The following is a 24,646-nucleotide window of genomic DNA, read 5'->3' on the forward strand; positions in this document are numbered from 1 at the left end:
TCTACAGCAACTCAAATAACCGATAAGGTAAAATGATCCTTCAAACACGCCTCCACCACTGCTCCCTCCAGACTCAATTGATAATTTAGAAGAAATGAGGATTTCAACTTATGTGATGAAGAATTGAATAAATAAGTCCTTCAATAAGGCAAATGCATTCATGAAAGAGCTAGCAGAAATATTTGATAAAGTTTTAGGTGTTCTTGGCAGGACTCACATCCTCATGGCTGCTTATGATGTTTTCACTTTCACCAAAGATTACACCATCCCAAGATTACAAGAATTGATGAGCTTACCCAAGAAGACTTTGGTGAACAAAGGAGTGTTGAAAGAAGGGCAATCATATGACTTTCAGTGGTGGTATAACTTGCTCCGAATGAGGAAGATCATGTTTGAAGATATCAGCAATGCTTGCACTCAAGTTGAAAATGCAACAAATGTGATACATGATAAAATTGTGTTTGTGGCTGAAATTATACTTGGAAAGGAGATGAATGAAGGAATCCATATAGATGTTGATCAACTGGTAGAGAGAGTAAGGTTCATTTTCTTTGGGACAGCCGGTCCACCTTTAGAGAGAGAGTTGGAGGAAATACAATCATTCACGACACTTGCCAGTAAGACTAAAGATTTTGGGCCAAAATGGGAGAAGATCTTTGTTACTGCCTTAGAAGAAATGAACTTCATGGAGGATTATTTGAAAGTCATACCTAATGCTCCAATAAGCGAAATTGAATGCATAGTGTCCAGATTCGTGGAATTTGCATCAAAGGAAAGAGATATGGGGAACAAGCTTCTAGAAGAAAGTTTCTCATGATCCCATGTGGTGTTTATTTTTCTCATTGGAGGATTTTTCCTCAAAGTTTGTGCCAAATGGATGTCATATTCTCATTGGTTGATTTTTAATAAATTGCAATAAATTAGGTATTTTGTTGTAACAAACCCTAATTAGGGTTTAAGTGGCATGATCTTGGCCCTTGATTTTGATTCAATCTTGGCCATTCATTGTATTTGAGAGCACTATATAAGCTACACTCATTTCATTTGTAAAGGATCAATTAGAAGAATTTGAAGAATTGTTGCTTTGATGCTGCCAGGAATAATAAAATCATTTAAGTGTTGGTGACTTATTGTGTTTTGGAGCATATGCTTGTTTCTTCATCCTTTTAAGAGAGAACTTAAAACTAAAAAACAAAAAAAAAGATAAGAGTAAAATTTTCTTAAGTATTTAGATGAATGAAATATTCATGTACATGATAGATGGTGAAGCTCTAATATTCACACTACTAGTATTTTATTGATTGTGAAGTATCTTGCGTAGTCAACTGAAATCATTTTAGCCAAGGTTAACTTCAATTGCTACTTCTTCATTGATACGCATCATCTTGATGGTTTCTATATTCGTAGTAGTGATTTGAATATCATTAGCTATCTTGAACAGATTGCACTAGCTTTGTGGAGTTGTTCTTCGCATGTCAAAGCAAATCTTAGTTGAGTTTCACTTAAAATCGTCTATCATTCTTGCATTCCTAGTGTTAGTTTAGCATTCCTAAACCATCAACCTTTTACATTTTTTATCAAGCGATCATTAGTAATATTAGGAAAAGAAGTTCATTGCAATATCATTCGTAAGAATAGCATTCCTTGTGATCAAGAATTTCATCTCCTAGAAGAACAATTGCGTAAGTCCCCTTGGAAGAGCGGTTAACACATCAACCATTGAAGCTACCCACACGTCAAGACCTGACACTATTAACCTTGGAGTCATCTCAAGTAATCCTAACACTCAGCACTAGAGAGGTCTTTGTTCAAGAGAGGATAGAGTATTCAATACTTTATTCTGTGTTCGAGGTGTCATAAAACACACATCAACACATATCTTGTCAAACTTCATAAGAATGTGTTAACTCCTGCAGAGATTGACAGACTTTCGGAGGTCATTGAGGCCATCAAAATCCTGATCTTCAATCTTTGTAGCTAAGCCATTTAAATTTTTCTAATATTACTGAAAGGGATCTACCCCCTCTAATAGCAATTTGCCAAAAAAACATCTTTATTTTTTAGGGCACTAGAAGCCGACTTTAAAATGGAATAGACATGACAATCCCCCCTTCCCCAAATCACTTGCCCTTGAGCAATTCCAAATTTGGATGCTCAAATTTCTCCACTACTTCCCATGTACCATCCTCGAGTGGAAGACTCTTCCATTTCACCAAGTACTCTAGAATCACCTTGCTTCTCGATGTCTTCTCTATCATTTCAATGGCTTCAAGCTCTAAAATCAATTTTATTTCATCATCAAGTGGTGATAGCTCTGTTGACGTGTATTTTATACACAATCATACACAGAATAAAATACCTAAGGGTATCTTATCCTCTCTTGAGAAAATAGTCTCTAACTGCTGAAGATACGCATAAAGGATCAGTTAGGTAGACTCCAAGGTTCCTTTTAGTAGGGTCTCTACATGTGGATAAGCTCGCCGTGGTATGATGTGATTTGCTGGAATCACAAGGGGACTTACATTTGGTGATTGAACTTCCGATCTGCTTTGCTGGACACAGGCTCTTACTAACTTAAATTTGAAAAAAAAAATGAAAAAGGATAAGGGCGAAGAGAGGATCTAATCCTAATACTAAGAATGCAGGAGCAATGACTTGATTTTTGATGAAACTCTAACTAGGTCTTGTTTTGACATCAATGGAACATCTACACAAGGCTAGTGCGATCTTCTAAGGGAAGCTTTATGATGTTCAAATCATCACCGCAGGCATAGACACCATCCAAGTTGATGCATATCAATGAAGAGGCGACAAATTGAAATTGAGCTTAGGCTAAATGATTCCAGTTGACTACGCAAGGCAAGTCTGCAATCAACAAACTGCTAGTAGTATGGATGTACGAATTCCACCATTAATCAATCGCATTTCCTCCATTCATCTAATCATTTACCATCTAGGATTGAAGACTCAACAAGAAACCATGCAAATTGCAAGAAAACGACATATTTCACCATTCAATGAAAATGGAATTTGTTTACAATCAATGGCAACAATTTCTTGCCTTGTCCTCCTATTCTACTCTAATTACTATTCTATCAACTATATTCTAACTCTTCCAACTATTTACATGCTATCTCTAACTTATTGCTAATTAGCCTTTACAAATGAAATGCCTGGGCTTATATAGTGCCCACAATACAATTTGATGGCTTAGATCAATTCAAGATCAATGGCCAAGATTTTACAATGAAAACCCTAATTAGGGTTTGTTACAACCATTACATAACATTCAATGTTTGACCAATGATAAAATTGTATTGCTTGGACACATGTCCCTTCTAGAAAAATCGACCAATGGATAGCCAGGGTAGGTACATCGGAGTTTGTGCCACCTTCCATGAGTTAAGTACATTGAATCTGGACATGCTGAGATGGACCTCACTGATTGGAGACGTGATGACTAGGATGCCACCTCATCTGACACTTGTAGCTTGCTAGATATTCAATTTGATGTCGTTGAGAGGCTATCTTTAATTAACTCTTGTCCTAACTCCTTTTGTCCTTGATTTGCAAGATGATGATGTACCTCGCCTTGGAACGCTGGATTGAAAGAGGTCGCCCTTGTCCTGGCTTGATCGTCCTGGCGAAGACCGTCCTGGCGAAGACCGTCCTTGATCCGACTTGATTTTCCTTGAAGAGATCTCCATTTGATGCCTACACAACATTTCAAAATTAGTAACATGATTTTGCAATGAATAGCATAGATTAAATTAATTTTTAGGAAACTTCATAATAAATCCTTGAGTTATTATTTCCTAAAAAACGATTGAGCTAAGGGAAAACAAATTTTCAAAATTCAAAATTTAAGCCACAATAAATCCATATCGCCATACCTCTCTTGAGAGCCTAACTCTAAAATGCAAAAGAAGGAATTTGCCTAGGCAAAATCAAAATTAGATGGCTTCAACGTGATCTCCTTCTTCAAAATATCAACTTCGCCACCTTTGATATGTCCTTGACTTGATCCTCTAACACCTTGGCAAGTTCACCCAATATAGATTCGCACCACCTTGGAAGTTACTAGCGCCTTCCCTTTGAAATTCGCTCCTCCTCTTGAATGATACTTTCGCACTTCCTTTGTATACTCCAAATCGCATTTCTCCTTTGTCTTCCTCAAATCGCATGTAAGAGATGAAAATGATGATGTGAAAATGAAGATTTTCACCCTCCCTTTATAGCGCTCATACCTCTTACCACCATATAGGCCGACTTGTGTAAAAATAAGGCAATTTAAATGATTTTTAAATAAATAACAAGGGCCGACCTTCATAAAATAAACTCAAGCGCTCCATTTTATTGCAAACAATAATTAATTAATTAAATTTCCTTGTTTATTAATTAATAAATTCGATTTTTTTTTACAAGGCAAAAATAATTAATTAATGTTTTGCGCAAATTTTAAATGCCATTTTAATTGAATTTTCAAAGTTATCGATTTTTAGCATTTAAATAAATTCAAAAACTTGTGTTTGAGCGCCAAATTTTGAAGATGAAGGATACGTACCTCATCGCCCTGGTCCCTGGCTGAGGGACAGGAGCGATCCATCAATTTGGCCTTGATCCTTGCATTTTTGACGTCCAAAATCTTGATCCTTACGTTCAAATCGGCATTTTAGCTGGGTCCTTCAAGTTTGATTGACTTGTTTGTGCGAAGGAATGTCTTTAAGATGTGATATCGCCCTGGTCCCTTGGAGAGGGACAGGAGCGAACTTCAACGTTTTGAGCTTGTCTTTGCCTTCTTCAACTTGTCATCGCTATCATCGTGCAAAATAAAGTTCCTTGATCCTTCGTGATCACTTGATGCTTGATAAACTTTCAAATTTTATGCCTTTATGCAAATTTCGCTCTGGTCCCTTCCTAAGGGACAGGAGCGAACTGAGATATTTTAGTGCAAATCTTTCAATGTTGATGACCTTTGATGCTTTGTGCTTGACGAAGATGCCTTAAGACGTCCTTGCCACCTTGTTCTTCGCCTTGGAGTGTCTTGAATTTGGAGGGACGGCAATATAATCATCATATCGCCCTGGTCCCTTGGGGAGGGACAGGAGCGATCTTGGCTTTGTATGCTTCACTTCACTTTGCTAGCTTCCAAATTTATATTCAACGGGTTCATAATGCGTCCTTCCATTCATCCATGCCTTGGAATCGATTGAAACTTAGCAAGAAAATCATTTATAACAAAAATCGCTCTGGTCCCTTCCTGAGGGACAGGAGCGAACTAGGACATTTGGGTCGCTTGTTGATGTTTGGCAATCTTCAATTTATCTTCAATAGGTTCAACTTGCCCTCTTTCTTGCCTTCAAACATAAAACTTGCTTGATCTTTGCCGAGATCGTACCTTGTGAAGAATTTCGCTCTGGTCCTTCAGTGAGGGACAGGAGCGAATTTGACCCTCTAGGCAAAAACTTCATCATTTCATTGTTTTTGATCAAGTCTGGATGCTCTATCATGCTCATTTCGTCCTTCACCATGCCTTTGATGTCTCGATTCGTCCAAACAAGGTCAGGAATGGCTCAACTAAGCATTTTCGCTCTGGTCCCTTGGTGAGGGACACGAGCGATTCGCCTTGGTCCCTTGGAGAGGGACAGGAGCGCTTTTCGCTCTGGACCCTTGGAGAAGGACACGAGCGAAATTTGACTTTTCGCACTCTCAATCAGGATAAATTTGATGGAATATAACATTTAAGTATAAGTTCTATCTTTCTTCTTTCTTATACTTTAAGTTATATTCCATATATACTTTCAGGATGTTTGAGAGTGGTTTCAGACCTCCAGGAGTTATATTGCAAAATCTAGTTTTTGGAGGTTTGTCAGTTTCCAGACTTAGTCAAATTCAGGATCAGGACATTCCAGACTTAGCCAAATCTCAGGATCAGGACTTCACTCAAGCCAGACTTACTTATCCATGTGATCCCCTGGGCGACGCTTCAAGTTATATTCATTTGATAAAATGCACCTCTTTGGACCTTTTCACATCGTCAAGACGTTAAAATCTTGCAAGGACAAAGCAAAATTGGATTTGTAGCTCCGGTCCTTCACTGAGGGACAGGAGCGATTTTTCCCCTGGAGGCATTTCTGTGCTCATGAAAATCTTCAATTTATATTCAATGGAAAGATCTCGCCTTTCTCCATCACTTCCAATTCGTAATTCATCTTGACCCTGCAGGAATAGTAAAATATTTGAAAACGAGCTCCCGTCCTTCACTGAGGGACAGGAGCGATTTTGCTCCTACAGGCCAAAATAACATGATTTTAGACATTTTAACACTTCACAAGGCGAAAACAAATCATTTGAGATGCCTAGGATCAAAAATCAAAAATGTCAAAATTTGGTCAAAATATTCAATTGGACAAAAATTCGCATTTCATCTTCAACACTTAGACAAATTTAAGCTTTGCATCAACATTCCAATTGAAAATTAGACCATTCTGGCGAATTCATTGCATTCAAAATTTGCATCCTACGAAAGGAAGCTCAAAAAGCTCTCAAAACTGACTGGATTCTGGCCTGAAAAGACGGTAATTAAAACCCTAAGGCTTGACCCTAAATCCAGACAACTAACAAACTAACAAAACCCTAAAAAAGCAAAGCGAAAACGAACAAAACGAGCAAAAAACATGGGTCCCCATTTGCAATGGGGCGATGTGTGAAAACGTCACAACAAGCTCTAATGTAAGTGTGAGTTGTACAAAGGCCTTCTTAAGATATGACACATGAAAAACATTATGGATCTTGATATTTTCTAGAAGCTCCAACTCATATGCAACATTACCTATCCTTCTTGTAATCTTATAAGGTCCATAAAACCATGGCTTGAGCTTTTCCACACTTCTTTTGAGAGAAAATTGCATATAAGGTTGTAACCTCAAAAAAACTATGCCTCTTCCTCAAAAACTCTCTCTAATCAATAGCAATCAACATACATCTTTTGCTAGATTTGGGCCTATTGTAAGTTCTCTTTGAGTGCATTCACAATATCTATTTGGACCTATTTGGGCCTATTGTATTTATCAACAGGAGTGCAAGTTGTGGAAACCCTTTCACAAACCTCTTGTAATAGTTGCGAAGTCTAGATCTTCTCCTCATCCATGCTAACCCCTTGGGCACTAATGTTATGTTCTAAATACAATATCTTGACCAAACCAAACTCACATTTTGATGCCTTGGTGAAAAATTACTATTGCTCTAGAATGTCAAGCGCCTCATCTATGTGCCTCAAAAGATCCTCTCATGTCTTGCTATAAATCAAGATGTCATAAAAAAATAAAAACCAATTTCTTCAACTTTAAAATAAATACTTGATTTGAAATGTAGTTAATGCATTAGTCAGCCCAAATGACATGACCAAGAAGTCATGATGCCCACAATGACACCTAAAAATTGTTTTAGGCAAATCCTCATCTCTAACACTTATTTAATGATAACTTGATCGTAGATCAATCTTGAAAAAATACACCACATCATGAGCCTCATATATCAACTCACCAATCCTAGGAATTGAGTAGTAGTTCTTGATTATCTTCTTGTTGAGGAATCTATAATTAATGCAAATCCTCTCAATACCATCCCTTTTCTTGACCAACACCGCAAAAGAAGCAAAAGGGCTAAATTTAGGTCAACTATGTCCCTGTAATGCCCCCTATTATCTAGCCTAGAAATATAAAAAATAATTCAAATTATGTTTTAATTATTTAATAAGGTCATTAATTCCTAAGTTTTAGATTGACCACTTTTTGCGTTAATGAGGGCCAATTTATTATTTCCCAAGTTAAAGTTTAAAATTAAAAAGGGAAATATGAAAAGAGAGGGAAATTGGAAAGGAGAATTTGAAGTGTTTCTCAAAAGGTTATTAAAAAACAGTAAGAGGCTCATTTGAAACATGTTGGAGTTTATTCTTTCCCAGTCTTGACACCAATATGGTTCTGGAGTTGAAATTTGTTCCATCTCAGCCTCTTGAAAACGCAAACCAAAAATATTCCAGCACAAAAAGATCTATACTTTGCAATTGTTCAGGATTGTTGTTTTAGAATAAACATGAAATAATACTTTCCGATTCCAATTTATTATCTCGAAATCAGCATGAAAAGTAACAACTCAAATCTAACCCATAATTCCAAAATAAACAAATCAGTACCAATTTATTCATAGATTTAGTTCATCATAAACATATATAAGTTCATACAATTTAAAACCCTTAATGCAGAAGTTTGGTCAAAATGCAGAGATAGATCTTTATTCAACTATTCTGATCCATTCAACCATTCAACAATTGGTATCAAAGCTTGGTCCCTTGTCAGATAGCTTAACCGCTTGAGCATGACCGAAGAATACCATGGCACTGATGAGTATCAAAGATCCTTGTTGGTTGAATCATGGCACTAATGAGTATGACCAAAGAATACCATCTAGGTGAAGAATTGCAGACAACTCTTGAAGATTTAGAAAGTGTGGAATCTGAAAATGAGGAATTGAAAAAAATCTGAAGGTAGCAAATGAGTGTGTAAAATGTGAAAGTAGCAAATGAGTGTGTAATGAAGCTGCAAGAACAGATCCAAAAGTTCAAGTTGAGACATAAGGAAGTTAACAATCAGTTGAAGCAAGCAAATGAAACCGTTAAATATTTGATGCTGAAACTTGAAGAGAAGAACAAGATAGAAGAAACCCTGAAAGAACCAATCAAGCTAAAGATTGAAGAATGTGAGAAACTAGAACAAGAAGTGAAGAAGCTTAAGGCAGAAAGTAAAAGTAGTAAATGGTTGGAAGATTTGATTAACATGCAAAAGCTCATTTAGACAAGATTGGACTAGGATTTCAGACCGGTGAATGTTCAAATCAGAATGATAAAGACAAAGGCAAGGGAGTCAAAGTAGGAGCAGAGAAGAAACCGGAAGATGCAAGCAAAACCCAAAATCAGAGATCTACTACAAGGAGACTACCAGTTCTTCAACTGAATGCACAAAGGTACCCATCATTTAATGGTTATTGTTTTCAATGCAAAAAAAAAGGTCATAAGGTTTCAGATTGTAGAAGCATTCAATGTTACAATTGCAAGAAGTTTGGTCACAAAGCAAATTACTGTAGAAATCATGTTGTGAGTTAGAATCATAATCCGGTTGGAATGAGTAGGATGAATAAGAACTTTCATGGATATTGTCATATATGCAATGGCTATGATCACAAAGCTAATCAGTGCAGAACTAGAATACATTTAGCAAGTCCAGTGCACAGAAACATCAATTGCTACAAGTGCAAGCAATCCGAACATTATGTTAAAATTAGAACCAAAAAGCTAAAAATCGGATAACTACAACTAGGAAAACTTATGAAGACAAGATCAACAACTATTTATCCTGGGAAAACCCTCCACCTGAGGGTCAAAAACCCAACCACACCAAAAATCAAGTTTTATTGAAGATACAAATTTAAGATACAAAGCTATCAAGCTTAATAATCAATCATCTAATCATGATTGATAGCACTCGAGAAACAAGAGAAGAAGCCGAGAATATTACAGCAATCTGAAAGCTTTTACACATCTGTGAGCAAATGGAATTGCTGAAGAAGATATGAATCATGAATCCTCACACACATATAAAATCACCCCTGCATAAGAATAAATATATACTTTCTTCTGAGCTTCACCCGTCTTCTGAAAAACAATCTCGAAAAGCATATGAAAACTAATGAAAAGCCAACACAAGAATGAAAAACGAGAAGGTTAAATAATACGTCCACACTTCACGTGAATATCACTAAAGACGGCAATTACAAGGAATATGATACATTAACCAAGCCACCAAGGCAAAAGAAACTGAAATTCGACGAATAATAATAACGCATTCCACCTAATACTCAGATCGGTGACGGCAAGCAAGGAACCCGATACATATGCAGCAAAAAGAAGTAAATAAAGAATCGACAAAATACAAAAAGAACAAATAATAAACAATAATACAACCAAGCAAATAAAATGATGTCTCCTGCAGCTATAACCATTAACACATTATGCTAATCAATGCAGAAATGAAGTTGGTATGGAGAAGTCTACAGAGAATAATGTGATGAAGGCTAGTGAATCAAAGAAAAAGGAAGTAATGGTATGGAGAAAGAAAGAGGTGAATAATGAGAGCAAGCATGGTGTACTGAAATCCAGTGCAGGCACCTTCCTCTGGTAACTGAGCGTATTGCTTTGGCTCAAGGGGAGTTTCTCAAGGAAAATCTTTTGGTCCCTGTTGTGACCTATTCCACACATTGCCCCATCGCACATGGGGACCCCCTATTTTTTGCTTTTTAGGGCTTTTGTCCTAACACTGCAGTTTCATAAATCCATTTTCTTAAGGAGTTTTGAGTTAGAGTTTTGAGGTCATCCCAAGCCAAGTTGAGAAATAATGTTTAGAATCATGTATGAGCATTGGCAAGGTGCTTAGAAGGTCTGAAGGACAAGGATCGCAATTGCTTTGGGTCATTTCTGACAACTTTCTATTTTTAGGAATTGCTGCCTTTTTTCTTTTTTCTGCTTTTTTGAAAGTGGAACCTAGGTTTGTTCCTTAGGTCACTTGGTCAATTGCCCGTGTTGTCAAAATTTGAAAATCTTCTCTCTAAGTATAAAAAGTAGGGCTTTGTTTTTCTCGCTTTTTTCTGGAATTAGGGTTTTGATCTTCAAGCCATATCATTACTGCCCATGTCTTCAGATTCAAAAAATTTTGCCTCCAAGTGCAAAAAGCAGGGCTTTGTTTTTTCTCACTTTTTTCTTGAATTAGGGCTTTGGTCCTTGAGCCATATCATTACTACCCATGTTGTCAGAATTTTAAAAAAATGGTCTCTAAGGGTAAAAAGCATGATGCAAACCCTAATTAGGGTTTTGTTCCAAAAGATCAGCCATATGATCAATACCCATGTCCTCAAATTTGAAAAATTATGTCTTTAACTGCAAAAAGCAAGGTAAAACCTCAATAAGGGTTTTTTGTTCCAGATGATCCAAGTATGAATATGGCAGGTCAAAGATGGACATGACAATTTGAATGAAAATGTTTTGAAGAAAAAAATGGCATGAAGATGAAAATTCGTCCAAGGGAAGACCAAGTTTGACCAGCCAAGCACATGAAAGAATGGCAAATGGACGGTAAAGTTCGCCCAAGGCATGAGGGGACTTGTCCAGACCCAAGCCAAGGATGGCTAATGGAAGGCAAAGTGGAAGCATGTCCAAGCTTCTCCAAACCTCACCTTGTCCAAGGAAGAGTGAAGTCCGCCTTGTAGGATTGTCTAAGCATGTGCCAAGTCCGCCTTGGCAAGGTAAACCTGAAATCCGATTTAGCCAAAGGAAAGATGTCCAAGCATCAGCAAACTCCTACCTATAGTTAACAAACTCATGGCCAGAGTCAGTTAAACTCCTACCTTTAATTAAAGTTAAGTCAGCAACAAGGAAAGCAAAGTCTATACCAAGTTCGCTAAGCTCAAGAAGACAAGCTAAAGCAAAGGAATAAAGCAAGGCAATATGTCCAAGCCCCTTCCAACTCCGCCTTGGCAAAGCCTTTGCCAAGTCCGCCAAGTAAAGCGAGACATTGGCAAAACTTCTTCAAAGTCCACCATGTCTAATAGAAGATAAAGTCCACCTTGGCAAGGAAAGGCTCAAGTCCGCCTTGGCTAAGCATCATACAAGTCTGCCAAGGAAGAAGTGGAAAAGCATGATAAGGTGTCTTCAAGGTCTGCCTAAGACGTGACATACAAAGATATCCAAACATACTCCCAAGTCTGCCTAAGCATATGTGGAGGTTGGCAAACAAACTTCAAGTTCGCCTACGTATGAAGTTAACAAGGCACAAAGAAAGCAATGTCCAAGAAAACATGAAGTTCGCGTTACATTGGCACTTCAAGGGAATGTCCAAGGACAAGCCAAGTCCGCCTTGGCAAAGAGCTTTCCAAGTCCGCCTAAAGCATAAAGCAACTTATCCAAAAGTTGGTAAAGTCCGCCAAGGCTCATATGAGAAAAGCAACAAGACTCCAAGTTCGCCTAGCTTGGAGAACATAAAAATAAAGCAAGGATGGCATGAGAATTGCTAAGTTGACATAGACATCAAATTAAAGCAATCAAGATATGGTCCACACAGCATCAAAGTCCGCCTTGGTCAGTTGGAAGATGGCAAGACATTAGCCAAGTCCGCCAAACAGAATTATCTAAACAACTTGGACGACATAGCAAGAAGCATGACATTGGCTAAGCACACTTCAAAAAAAGAAAAAAAATGGAATTCACAAGACTTAGGCATTCCAAATTTACCTAGGCATAAATGGAATATGTGAAGATGCCTAAGCTAAACATGAGAATTCGCCCAAGACTTAGACATGAAGACGATCAACTTGCCATGTTAAAAAAATGAAAAATGGCTAAAGGAAATACAAATTTGAGAAAAATTACACATGAAATCAAGGGTTAAACAACGAACGGGCTGGAAAATAATATTTTGACTTTCAAAAATAATTCCAACACTTGAAATATTTTCAAGAAAAACTCAAGAATTTTGGAAATTGAAAGAAAGTTCTAGAAGATTCCTGAGCTAAGGATAAATTTTGAGAGAGAGATAAAACTTTCCATTTCGGAAAGATTTAAAACTTTAAAACACAAAAAAATAATAAAAAATTAGAAAAAAAAAACAAAAAAACACAAAGAAGCTTCTAAGTTTTAAAACCTCAAACTCTATATATTTCAACCAATCACTTTCAAATTCATTATTCAAATTGAGAATTTGGAGAGCAATTGAGGAGAAGTTTTCTCTCAAATTTTGTGAAAATTGATTTCTTGAAGAAAAATTTTGAAGAAGTAGAATATCTTCAAAGTGTTCGAAGTCAAGAAATTAAGTGCTTTTTTCTAATTTTAAGACAGATTTTCAAAATTGAAGGTGAATTTCAATCACAAAGATCAGTTTCTAAGACAAAAAATCAAAAATCGACTGAATTTTTCTATTATCCTGTCTTATTTATCTCAGATTTTATCAATTTCTTGACTAAATTATTCAATTTCAGTCTGCTTTTTCGCAGAAATTTAACCTTTTAACAGGCTAAAAGTGAAAATTCCAAGGGAAAAGATCAAAAACCAGAATTAAAATCAGCAAGTTGTCTCGAAAATAATATTGAATTTTTATGTGTTATGTAGGTTAATGACCACCAAAGGAGCACCTTCCAAGAAAATACCAATGAAGTTTGCCAGTAAAGGAGTATAGCCAGAATCCAAGATCAAGTCTAAATGGAAGAATATCACAGACATTGACCTTGGACATGTGGATTTAGAAGAATTCAAAAAGAGGATGTATGGTCATGATGGACAACTACCGACATCCATTGCCTGCCGGATGATGAGAAACGGCATCATCCAAGCAGCTAAATTTCCTCTGGCTAAACAATGTGCTGAGTTGATGGTCGAGTGTGCTAGACACCACAATGCACAGTCAAGAGAGATTATTGCACCTAATGGGAGGGCTTTAGCTAATCTTGCAGAGTTTTCCATTCAAGAAACGTTTGGAATTCCAAACTACAATAAAACCTCCTACAAAACCAAAGAAGATACCCAGAAGATTTATGATGCCCAGTCTGAACTCGGTGCAGCAAACATTAACAAATCATGGTTGGAAAAGAAAAGACCCCAACGAAAAGTGTCAAAGATCCCACTACACCCATACTTCAAGGAAGAATATGGTGACATTATCTTATTGTTGAATAGAGTAATGAGCAGCCCTTAGGGTGCGCCATTTGAGACATGGATGTATTACTTCATAGATGAAATTACCTCGGGAGTCGGTATGTTCAATTGGTTCCACATAATCAACAACAACATTCATGAACAATTGATGAATTTGGAGAGGACGAAGTCATTCTACATGAGCTCCTACATTATCTACCTATTGGCTAGTACTTATAGATATTTCGGACTGATCTGTAGAGGCGTGGTTGGTAATGGTGAACGTGAATTAAGATCTTATGATTGTTACCCGCAGCTGCAACTTAAAGAGAAGAGCTATCGAGCACATGATGAATTCCTAATGTACATCACAAGAACATTACAAGGAGGAACTCACCAAAGGTTATCTCCTGAAGCCAAAAGTTTAATCAGCAAGTATGGATCCTAGTTTATCCAGTTTCCAAAATTTACATAAGAGTCCAAGGTTTTGACGATCGTCCTTACCGACTTCCAATCTACCCAACCAACAGGATAGTTCTACTTGAAGTTCTCAGGCAACTTGAAACATATCAGAGCTTCAAAAGAATAAGGTGGAAGGCAGCAATATCCTTTCCATTCTTTATTGGAAATATGGAGGAGTATTGTCCGACAACACAAGCAACTGAAAGTGCCAAGCTAGAAATGCAATGGTATCCCTTTACCTTCTACCGATCTAGAGCTAATTTTGATCCTCTTGGCAATATTGGATTAGTGAATGGAGAAAGATTTAGACATAAAGTGGATATAGAAGATTTTTGGGCAAATGCTGCAAATGAATTTGACATCAAGAAAAGACTATTTTCTACACTGTCGATAAGCTTGATCAGAACGACTAAACCTTTCCTTGTGCCTGATCAACTGGAAGATAATGCAGAATATATTCAGCTTGGCTTTGATGAGCATGCACCTCTTTCTCCTATCAAATGGTTTGAACCAGAGCATGCAAACTTGACCACCTTGATGCAGCCAATTATGAAACATTCCAGGTGGTGGGTTGATCGATAGTGTCATAGATTAAGACGGAGAAATATAATCTTGGCTTATAACCTGATGGGTGAAGCAGAAGGATATTCTTCAAATGAGGAAGTAACTCAAAGTGCCAAATCAGTTGAAGGTGCTAAAAAGCAGGGGAAGGCAGTTGTGAATGAAGGACCTGTTCAGAAGAAGCAAAGGATAGAACCATCTCGTTCTGCCACATCTAAGAATGAAAACTATATATTAATTGTTGATGAATCATTGGCTGAGATGAAGATTCCTTCTCCAGTTCATGAAGAAAACGTTGAATTAATTCATCAAGAAGATGAACAGCCTCCATCTCCTACCGGCACAGAAGTAGTGGAATCAAACAATGAAATGGATTTCGAGGAAGGTGAATTTCAAGAAGGAATGATTTCGGCCCTTCGAGGTATCATGTGTGAAGAAGGCGATCAATGTGCAGCCCATTGTTCCTGATTGGCTAAAGATGAGATTGAAAGAAAAGACACAAGTGGTAGAAGAACAAAAAGATGACATGGCTGATTTCTTGGCTAGATTAGAGCAAACTGTAGTAAAGAAGCCAACTAGAAGATTTTCTACCATCCAGAGAGATGAAACAGGATGCAGAACAGTATAGATTGTTGTACCAAAGGTAGATAAGGCAAAAGGAAATTGCTTCTCATGAATATGAAATCACTACATTCAATTTGGGACCAACTACCAAGAAGCAGGAAGCTGAAGATTTGGACAATTCAGTTGCTTCCACGAAGGCAAGACTAGATAAGGAAGTAGGAAAGAAGAACAAGTATAAGAGAGAAGTTGAGCGCCTAAGGGATTATATTCAGCATTTGACTAAGCCACTTGATCAAACAAATCCAGAAGCTCCTCCACTTTTGAATTCACAAGAAACAATAACAGCCAGAGAGACCAAGGCATGGATGGAAAGCGCAGGTAAAGAGGCAGCCACATTTACAGAAAGGTTAGCATTGACATATGGACAAACTTCCTCTCTACTCTCTAGAATTGCAAGCATGGCAAAAGCAAGGGGTGATCTTCAGGAGATTCAAGAAAGAATCATTCCTTGCCTTAGAGTGTTGAAAGGAATGTCAAAGCAAGAGTTAGTTGATGGAATTATAATTGAAGCAAGAGCGGCATATGATTTCAGCGATTGGCACTGGACATTGGTTGCACACAGTGAAGTCTTGGAGAAAGTGAAGGCAGATGCTGACAAAGCAAGAGCAAATAAAAGAAATTCAAGACAAGGTTTACCTTGTAGCTGCAGAGGTACTTGAAAAAGAAACTATCCGAGAAAAGGATATGAAGTCAGAAAATCTAAAAGCCAAGACATCGAAAATCTTCTCCACTGAACCAGTCCTAAGGTAGAATTTGTCTAAGGCATCGAACCTCCTGTCTATGAAAGATGCTTTCCAAAAACAAGAATTAGATTGGGAAATCAATTTTGTTGTATGTGCAGATGATTTGGAAGGATTAGAATTCAGAGTCAGCATGCTGCCACATGTCACAATAGAAGAGGTTGATCAGATTGTGTCCAAATTCATTGAATTTTCTGCTTCTTTACAGGAGAAGGGGGTGCAATCCTAAAAAATAGCACATCGTGCCACTTGTCTCACATGCACTGGATATTCATTTTATTTTGGGAAACTCTAATTAGGGTTAGGTTGTCTTAATCTCAACCATTGATCTTAGATTGATCTCGGCCATTCATTTGATTTTAGAAACTCTATATAAACTCATTCTCGCATTTCATTTCAGTGTGGAGAGATTCATGAAATTGTTGCGTAGAGCTACTTGGATAAAGTCTTATTTGTTATCAAGTGGTTGCATGGTTGCATATTTTCTTCAACACTTAGAATAGATTTGCTTTAAATTATTTGCTTTAAAATTGTTAGATGAATGAAGGATTGATAGTTTAGACTGGTGAAATTTTGCTCATACTTTTGTTGGATGGATGATTTTCATTCAATGTGTAAAGTTAGCCTAAGCTTTAATGTGGATGCTTAACTTCTATTTTAAGTAATATTGTTCAATTGTTGGTATTATTCCTAAGTGTGAAAATCTTAAGCACAACCCTAGAAGATTGCACCCGCTTTGCGTAGTTGTCCAAGTGTCGTTACCAGTTTCACCCAGTCTTTTCCATCTCTTGAGTTCATAGGAATAGCATAGCAGTAGCAAAGAACTTCTAAATCCTTATCCCTTTTTATTTTTTTTGGAGTCCTAAATCAGAAAATCCAAAAACAAAGAGCATTTATTGATAAATTCACCTAAGTCCAACTTGTGAATGATCCTAGTTGTCAAGCGTAAGTCCCCCTTGTCTTTCAGCACACAATACCCAAGAAGCTATCCACATAAAGTCGCTCGTTCACACATATAGACCTTGGAGTCGCCTTGTGGTCTTTCTCACAATCTTGGCACAAGTAGTGATTTTGTTCAGGAGAGGATAGAGGATCCTTGGATATTTTATTTTGATGTTCGGTATATGATAAAACGTACACCAACATAAATTGGTGCTAGAAGGAGGGCATGATCATTATCAACTTGAGATCATATCAAGAGTTATCCAGAACTTTTTCCACACGCAACACAAATTGGCGTGAAGATTCTACAATTAATTGTTATTCAGAAGTTGAAATACTAGGCATGAAGCAGTATGGTGTTGCCACATGAGTTTCCTTTTGACGTACCTTTTGAGCAACCAAAACCAGGGCTGCACCAGACAAACATTACCGATCAGTTACATTCGCTTGCTTGGAAGTCAAAGACAGGCCACGCTCAATTCAAACAAGCAAGCCTTGTTATTGCTAAAGAAGAAGAGAAAGGTCGAAAAATTGAAGCAGAAATTGAAAAAAGATTTGAAGAACAAAGAGGATGTGAATTCCCGTGGTTCGACAATGAGGATGTGATCACATTAATCTTGAGTCGTGTGCAGAATGACTGTATCATGTTAGATAAACTCTATCAAATTTCCAAGGACATCATTTCAATTGTTACTAGTCTGTGAGATAAAGGGAGTGTACAAGTTAAGAAGACGGTTAAGAACAAGGAAGTTGAAACCCTAACGGGTGCGACGGGAGATCAAAGAGCGTTATTGATCAACAAAATGGTTAATCCTGTTGTGAGGTATGTTGAGACATGGACCAGCTAGGACTCAAACCTAGGACCTTCCATACGCTGCTAGAGTGCTCTACCACTGAGCTACTAGCCCCTCTTGGACCAATCCATCCTTGGTCCGGGTGTGGCTTATTTCCAACACCAACACCCCCCTTAAGCCACACCTCTCGTATGCTTGGGGCTCCTAGCCTGGACCTGGCTCTGATACCATGGACGAATGTGTCCCACACACTAGGTAACCCATCTAGAGCAATGAGTGTTAACTCTTTGCTTTGGATCTCGTATCCAAGGGTTGGTAGTTCATCTCTTAGGTTTGATATCCACATGAAGTAAGCATTGACTGACTCCCCTTTGTTCATGGCTATATGATTGATCTCTCGTTTTAAGGCCAACGTTCGACTTGCATTTGATATCTCAAATGTATTTTCAAGTGCTTTGAACATTTTATAGGCCGTCTCATGTTTCTTTATGATGGGCATTATGTTATTTCTCACCCCATCAACTATTATCTTAATAGCCTTTTCATTTCCCTCTATCCATGCTGCTTTGTCAGGTTCATTCTCAGGTTGTGCATTTTCAATTTGAACAAATGAATCCACTTTATTTTCTCTTAGGATCATTTTGATTCTGAATTTCCACGCTAAGAAGTTATCTCCTCTTTCAAGTCTATCCTCAAATCTGATAGTGCTTGCCATTAGAGAAATGTGATGTTGGGTATAAGCTAGTTCTTAAATTTTCCACAAAATTGAATAGCCTTAGGTTCGATTAACTATAGCTTTGATACCATGTTGAGACATGGACCAGCTAGGACTTGAACCTAGGACCTTCCATACGCTGCTGGAGTGCTCTACCACTGAGCTACTAGCCCCTCTTGGACCAATCCATCGTTGGTCCGAGTGTGGCTTATTTCCAACACCAACAAGGTATGTTGCATATGGTATATCTTACAAGATTTAATTCGGGAATTGGGAATGTTCTACATTGGCTATTGTTGTGTATGTTGCGCATATGATTGCTATGGAAGATGTTGTATTCGATTTGTATGAATTGTTAAAGAGTCAATTGTTAGAGAATATCATAATGACAAAAAATCAAGGTTACCCCTTCCGGTTTGGATCATATGTTTGGCAATGTATTGTCTAAAATCTAGGGTCGCGGTTGCTAGACAGATCTTTCGGTATCTTAATGGATTGGAAAAGAGAGAAGAAGCTTGTAAAGTTTACTTTAAATCATTTCAAGATATGTGGAGTATTGGTCCGGCATCCCCAACTACCAGTTAGGTTAAGGAAGGTGTGGCCTCCGAAAAGAGGAAGCTGAAAGAGATTGAATCTTTTGGTTCTCTGAAACCTGAGAAGAAGCAGAAAGAATTGAAACAGGAAGAAGTAATTGAGTTGGATGATCTGGAATCCCCTATGGTTAAGAAAGAATTGGAGGTTGTAGAGCAAGCGAAAGAAGATTCAGAAGCAGAAGCTAATAATATGCAAGATTTGTTGGAGAAATGTGAAGATGCTAAAAGGACTCCATCAATATGCATAAATGAGATGAGAGATTTTATCAATAGTGCGAGCAAAGTTTACAAATATTGTTTACAATAGTCAGCTACTATGGTGAAGCACAAAGCAAAAATTGAATCTGTTGAAGAAGAATTGAATTCTATGGGTAAGTCATTTGATTTTCCGAGCAACAAAGATGGTGAGCAAAGGAAAAAGGTAAATTCCCTGCAAGCTCAATGACTTTTTTTGCAAAGGCGGAAGAAAGATTATGTGAGTGTTTTCTGGAAAGTCAAGGAGATTGTTGAAGCTAAGCTAGAACACTTTTCAGTATAGCTTGGTCATGTAGTTGAGTATGAGCAAAATCCATCTATTCCAAACAGTTTTTCTCATGCTATTGATGTGTTGGTAGAATGAAGAAGCCTGTCTGTTAGCATTAAATTGGTTGTTCATTCCTAGAAAGTTCTCCTTCCGGAGTTTAAAGAGAAATACAAACACATATTTCAAAAGAAAAGCAGTTAAGAATCTTTTTGGTTGACATACAATTTTGACATTTCTTTTTTGTTGAACACATTCATTTTTCTTTCTTTCTTTTTCATTAAAGGCACCCTTTGTCCTTGATGTCAAAAGTGGAGAAAAGCAAATGGAGATATAGGGAGAAAGGTAGAATAATGGAGATATATGAGTAAGGGGTAGTTATATGTGGATATGTTTTTAAGATGTTTTGCCATCAATGACAAAGGGGGAGATTGTTAGATTTGGGTGAATGTTGTCAGTGATGTCAAACCCGGTAATCCGGTTAGGACCGAATGTGGCATGTTGAGAAACAATTGAAGATAGGTCTGGATGTGATATGAAGCAATAAGGCATGTATGATCTACTGGAGTCATTTCCAAAAGATCCCCTTCTCCGGAATCTTGTGTTTTGCTTATCATGGTTTGTATCCAGTTCCAGTATCAATTGTATCTATTTTATTGCTATCCGAATGATTATATTGCATTATGGTTTACGGTTTTATGTTCCGGAATTTGTGGCATCTGTATCTTGAAGTTAGGAGTCGTTGTGCTTGGAGTTTGTGCTTATGGGTCTATATCTATGGGTCCGGTAGACCCCTGTTTCGTCGTGGTAATTGAGGTGTATTTTTCGATAAATGAAGTGTGTAAAGGAAGCATGTAGAAGATCGATGAAAGCCGACTTGGTTTCCTTATTTTTGGTCGAGGCATATTTTGGACAATGTGTTGATTCGAGCAATATATTATTGTGTAAATCATTTGTGCTTAGCTGACATATTATCTCGATGTATGTGCTTACCGATATATATATAGTTGTGTGGATGTGTAGTGTGTGGAACAATAGAGCATGTGTGTGTGTTGTGTGGCAGAGTAAGAAGTGTACAAGTGACAGAATTGTGGACAGAACAGAAGTTGCAGTAAGAGAGCAGCATATAGTGTGAGCAGTGGAATATGATATATGAGCAAAGGTGTGTGTGAAGAAGAGTCGGAGTGCAAACAGTGTTGCAGTAATCGTCTACCAGAACTGCTGCAAGCAGTTGGTTTGGCAGAGTGTAGTCACAATGGTGTAGTAATCCTTTACTGGATCTGTTGCAGGCAGTTATGGACAAGTTGGAGAGATCCTTTACCGGATCTACTGTGAGTTTTTGTGAGTTGATATCTGAGCTTATCTTGGAACTGACCTCATGCATTAGGAGATGCAATTTTCCTCAGTTCATTTACTTTATATTGCAATGAGCATTCCAACAATGAGCTACTTTGTATTTTGGCAGTGAGCCATCCGCAATGAGCCACCCATTTTGTAAACACCGTATAACTAGTTATATTATCTTGAGAGTTAACCCTCTCCGTGATTTTTCCTGCTTAGGTTTTCCACATATAAATTACGGTGTTCATTTTGTGGTTGTAATGTTTGTTTATTTTGTATTTGCTATTTCATGCTGATGAGATTAATTGATGAGCTTAACATATCAATAAAATTTTTATAAGTGAAGGAATACTGATTCACCCCCCCTCTCAGTATTCCAACCCATTCAACCATTAAACAGTTCAAGTAGAGTTTTCATTTTACCTGTGATATCTAGTACTAAAGTTTCTATATCAACCTAGGTACACCCCGAGCAAGGATCAAATAACTAAATCTATGATGATTAAACACCGGCTCATAGCTACTCATATAGGCTCCCCTCAAACAAGTACACTAAAATAAACCGATTAAAGGAAACCGCCTAAACTCATGTTGGCCTCACTAGCCATCTTATTAATAAAATTATGTGAATAGTACACCTTATTAATAATTTTATTTATTTATATAATACTTTATTGAGTTATTCACAAAACAAACTCTTGCAAATAGAAGAAAGATGACTCTCCTAATCGAGAACATCACAATCCACCCGTCCCAAATGTTGTCTGGTATCAAAATCTTCCACTATTGAGCCTTCAGTATACTTGTTAGAGACAGCCTCTATATAATGAATTTGTCCAGTTCCCAAACACCTATGACCCATTTCCCATGATTCACTACATGTGAACCATAGCTTTCTCCTTCACAACTCACTTCTAGATATCTACACCGGATTTGGCTTAATAGGTGTCATGTTCTTCAAAGGCATTTTCTTTGATAACATAGGAGATGCTTGCTTGAAGCTCAATCTGTCCTTAGCCACTAAATCTTCAAAACTCAAAGCCCTTTTGATGGCATCTTGTAATGAGCTCAATTCGAATGCCCTAAGTAAACGTTTGGGGAGCTTGGTCAGGCCTTCCCCTAAGTAAACCTTTGAGGGGCTTGGTCAAGCCTTCCACAAAAAACACTATAAGCCTTTTTTCTCACACATCAAACATCACTACTACAAGTCTCTGAAATTATGCGACATAATCTTCTACCTTACTCTCTCGCTTCAATTGTGCTAGCTCTCAAAAGTGAGTTTTTGGATCCTTCCTATCAAACCTCACAATCAACCTTTGGTTAAATCCCTCCAATGTGGTGAATGAATAATGCCCTTGTGTTACCATTCCATGGTACCACCATTCGTGAGCCACCCCTTCAAGATACAAAGTGGCAAATTTGATAGCCAATTCTTCAAGCATTGGGTTCAATGAAAAATATGTATCTAATTTCTGCACTCAAGCTCTAACTGATGAGCTTCCAACTCCATCAAAGGTTGAGATGATGATCTTTCCCAATCAGTGTTGAATGCCTTTTCTTTATTTTTACCCTCTCCTCCCATACCTTGTTGCTTTCTTCATTTCATAATAGTCCTTGAAGGTCAAATCTGCATGTATGACAGGACTTAAGGCATAGTATGCACATTAAATATTGCCATGTCTTCCTCCAGATCAGATTGTTCCTCCCCAATACCTATAGTTGCTTCTTTGTAAAGATATTTAGCTCTAAAGATCATTGTATTAATTGAAGCTCTCCCACCATTAGCTAAAGCTTTTTCCCCACCAACTGAAGCTTTTCCTCCACCAGAATGACTGCCTTCAGCATCATTTTGAATGGGCCTATCAGCACTCAGTTGTTAGCTCATTCCTCTTAAAAGTTGAACCATCTCCCTCATGGCATCCCTCACACTGGTATTAATCTCTCTAATCTCCCTATTGAAATCTCGAGGATTTACCTCTTCCCTATCACCCATTGCCTTCTTTTCCCTTTGCTTGTATCTTTGATCCCTGTCACTCATCAAACAACAAGCTAGCAGAAAAGTGGCTCCGATACCACTAAAATATCCCAACACAAAAAGAAACTATGCTTTGCAATTGTTCAAGATTGTTGTTTCAAAATAAAAATGAAATAATACTTTGCAGCTCCAATTTATTATCTCGGAATAGGCATGAAATATAACAACTCAAATCTAACCCGTAATCCCAAAATGAAGAAATCAATACCAATTGATTCATAAATTCAGTTCATCATAGACATATATCAGTTCATACAACTCAAGACCCTTAATGCAGAAGTCTGGTCAAAAAGCAAAGATAGATCTTTGTTCAGCTATCACCCGTAGCAAAAAGATTAGAGGGCAGAAATTTAGCTTATACAGGTCCAATCCTCGATTGCAGAGCTGTTGTAGTCTAGTGCCTAAAATCAATAGAGATAAGCGCCTTTAACCTCTGTCTTTTCTTGGAACAGATAGAATGTATTTGCCTTAGTCGATTCTGATTAACAGATGGTTGTTCAAGTAGATTTTTTGTTCTACCTATGATGTCTAGTACTGAGGTTTCCATCTTAGCCTAGGTACACCCTGACCAAGGATCATATAACTACATCCGTGATGATTAAACACTGGCTCAAGCAAGTCAGCTAAAATAAACCAATTAAAGGAAACCGCCTAAACTCATGTCGGCCTCACCAACCATCTTATTAATAAAACTATTTAATAGTAAATTTTATTAATAATTTTATTCATTTACTTAACACTTTATTTAGTTATTCACAAAACAAACATTAGCAAATAGAAGAAAATCGACTCTCCTGATCAGGAACATCACCCTCTTGGGAAGATCAATTTCGACGGTCAAAATATCCACCCTAGCTGGTAGTAGGAGAAATCATCCAAGTTTCTCGCTATAATTCAAAGGTCAAGGTTTGAAATTTGGGAAGTCTTCTTCAAAACCAAATTTCAAGATATTGGGCAAATCTTCAAAATAAAGGAATAAAAGGTTTGAAGGGAAATATTCATAACTTGAATTAAATAATATCCTTATTGTTTTGACCACTAAGATTTACTTATCAATGGTCGTGTCTAAAGCTTAGGGATATTATTCTTTTGGCATGAATAAATGTCTTGGTCGCCATACCTTGTTGACTAGGCAATATTATTGGGGATTATTGGTGATTCCTTTAATGTATTGAAACATCTTATATTCCAATGTGAAAGATTTAATATTTTGCTTGGTAACTAATATTCTACTTGAAGTCAAAAGAAATTCTTCTTAGGTCGTGGAAATAGAACAAGACATTGTTGCAGTATGCAACTTTGTATTTTTGCAGGACATGAACTCAAGAATTCATCAGGCCTATGCATTATTGCCGCTCCTTCTGTTATCAAGGTCCCTTGTTGGTTCTCACCTATGCAACGAGAAAAAATGCACTTTTTGTAGGGTTCTGGTGTCTATGTGCTGGCCGATAAACTTCTCTTCTTGTGGCATGAAGATTCTAAAAGAAATACACTAAGGCACGATTTCCTTTTCGTTCATTAAACCTTGGCATGAACTAGTATAAGCTTCTTTCTATTTGGCATGGTGTTATCTTCTCGGCAAACGTG

General features: G+C 37.4%; 1 protein-coding gene across 5 annotated transcripts in view; it reads right to left on the bottom strand.

Moving 5' to 3' along the window:
• The window catches only part of LOC131078975 (DNA polymerase eta), an 88,726-nt gene that overhangs the window by 55,154 nt on the left and 8,926 nt on the right, over positions 1–24,646 (bottom strand). Inside the window, exon 2 of one of the 5 annotated variants that reach the window (XM_058016838.2) lies at positions 9,573–9,663. The exons of the other annotated variants lie outside the window; for them this stretch is intronic. The gene's annotated coding sequence lies outside the window, so the exon portion shown is untranslated. The remainder of the gene's footprint in view (positions 1–9,572; positions 9,664–24,646) is intronic. 5 annotated transcript variants of the gene reach the window in all.

The sequence above is a fragment of the Cryptomeria japonica genome, chromosome 8 (genome assembly GCF_030272615.1).
Source record: "Cryptomeria japonica chromosome 8, Sugi_1.0, whole genome shotgun sequence".
Classification (NCBI taxonomy): Eukaryota; Viridiplantae; Streptophyta; class Pinopsida; order Cupressales; family Cupressaceae; genus Cryptomeria; species Cryptomeria japonica.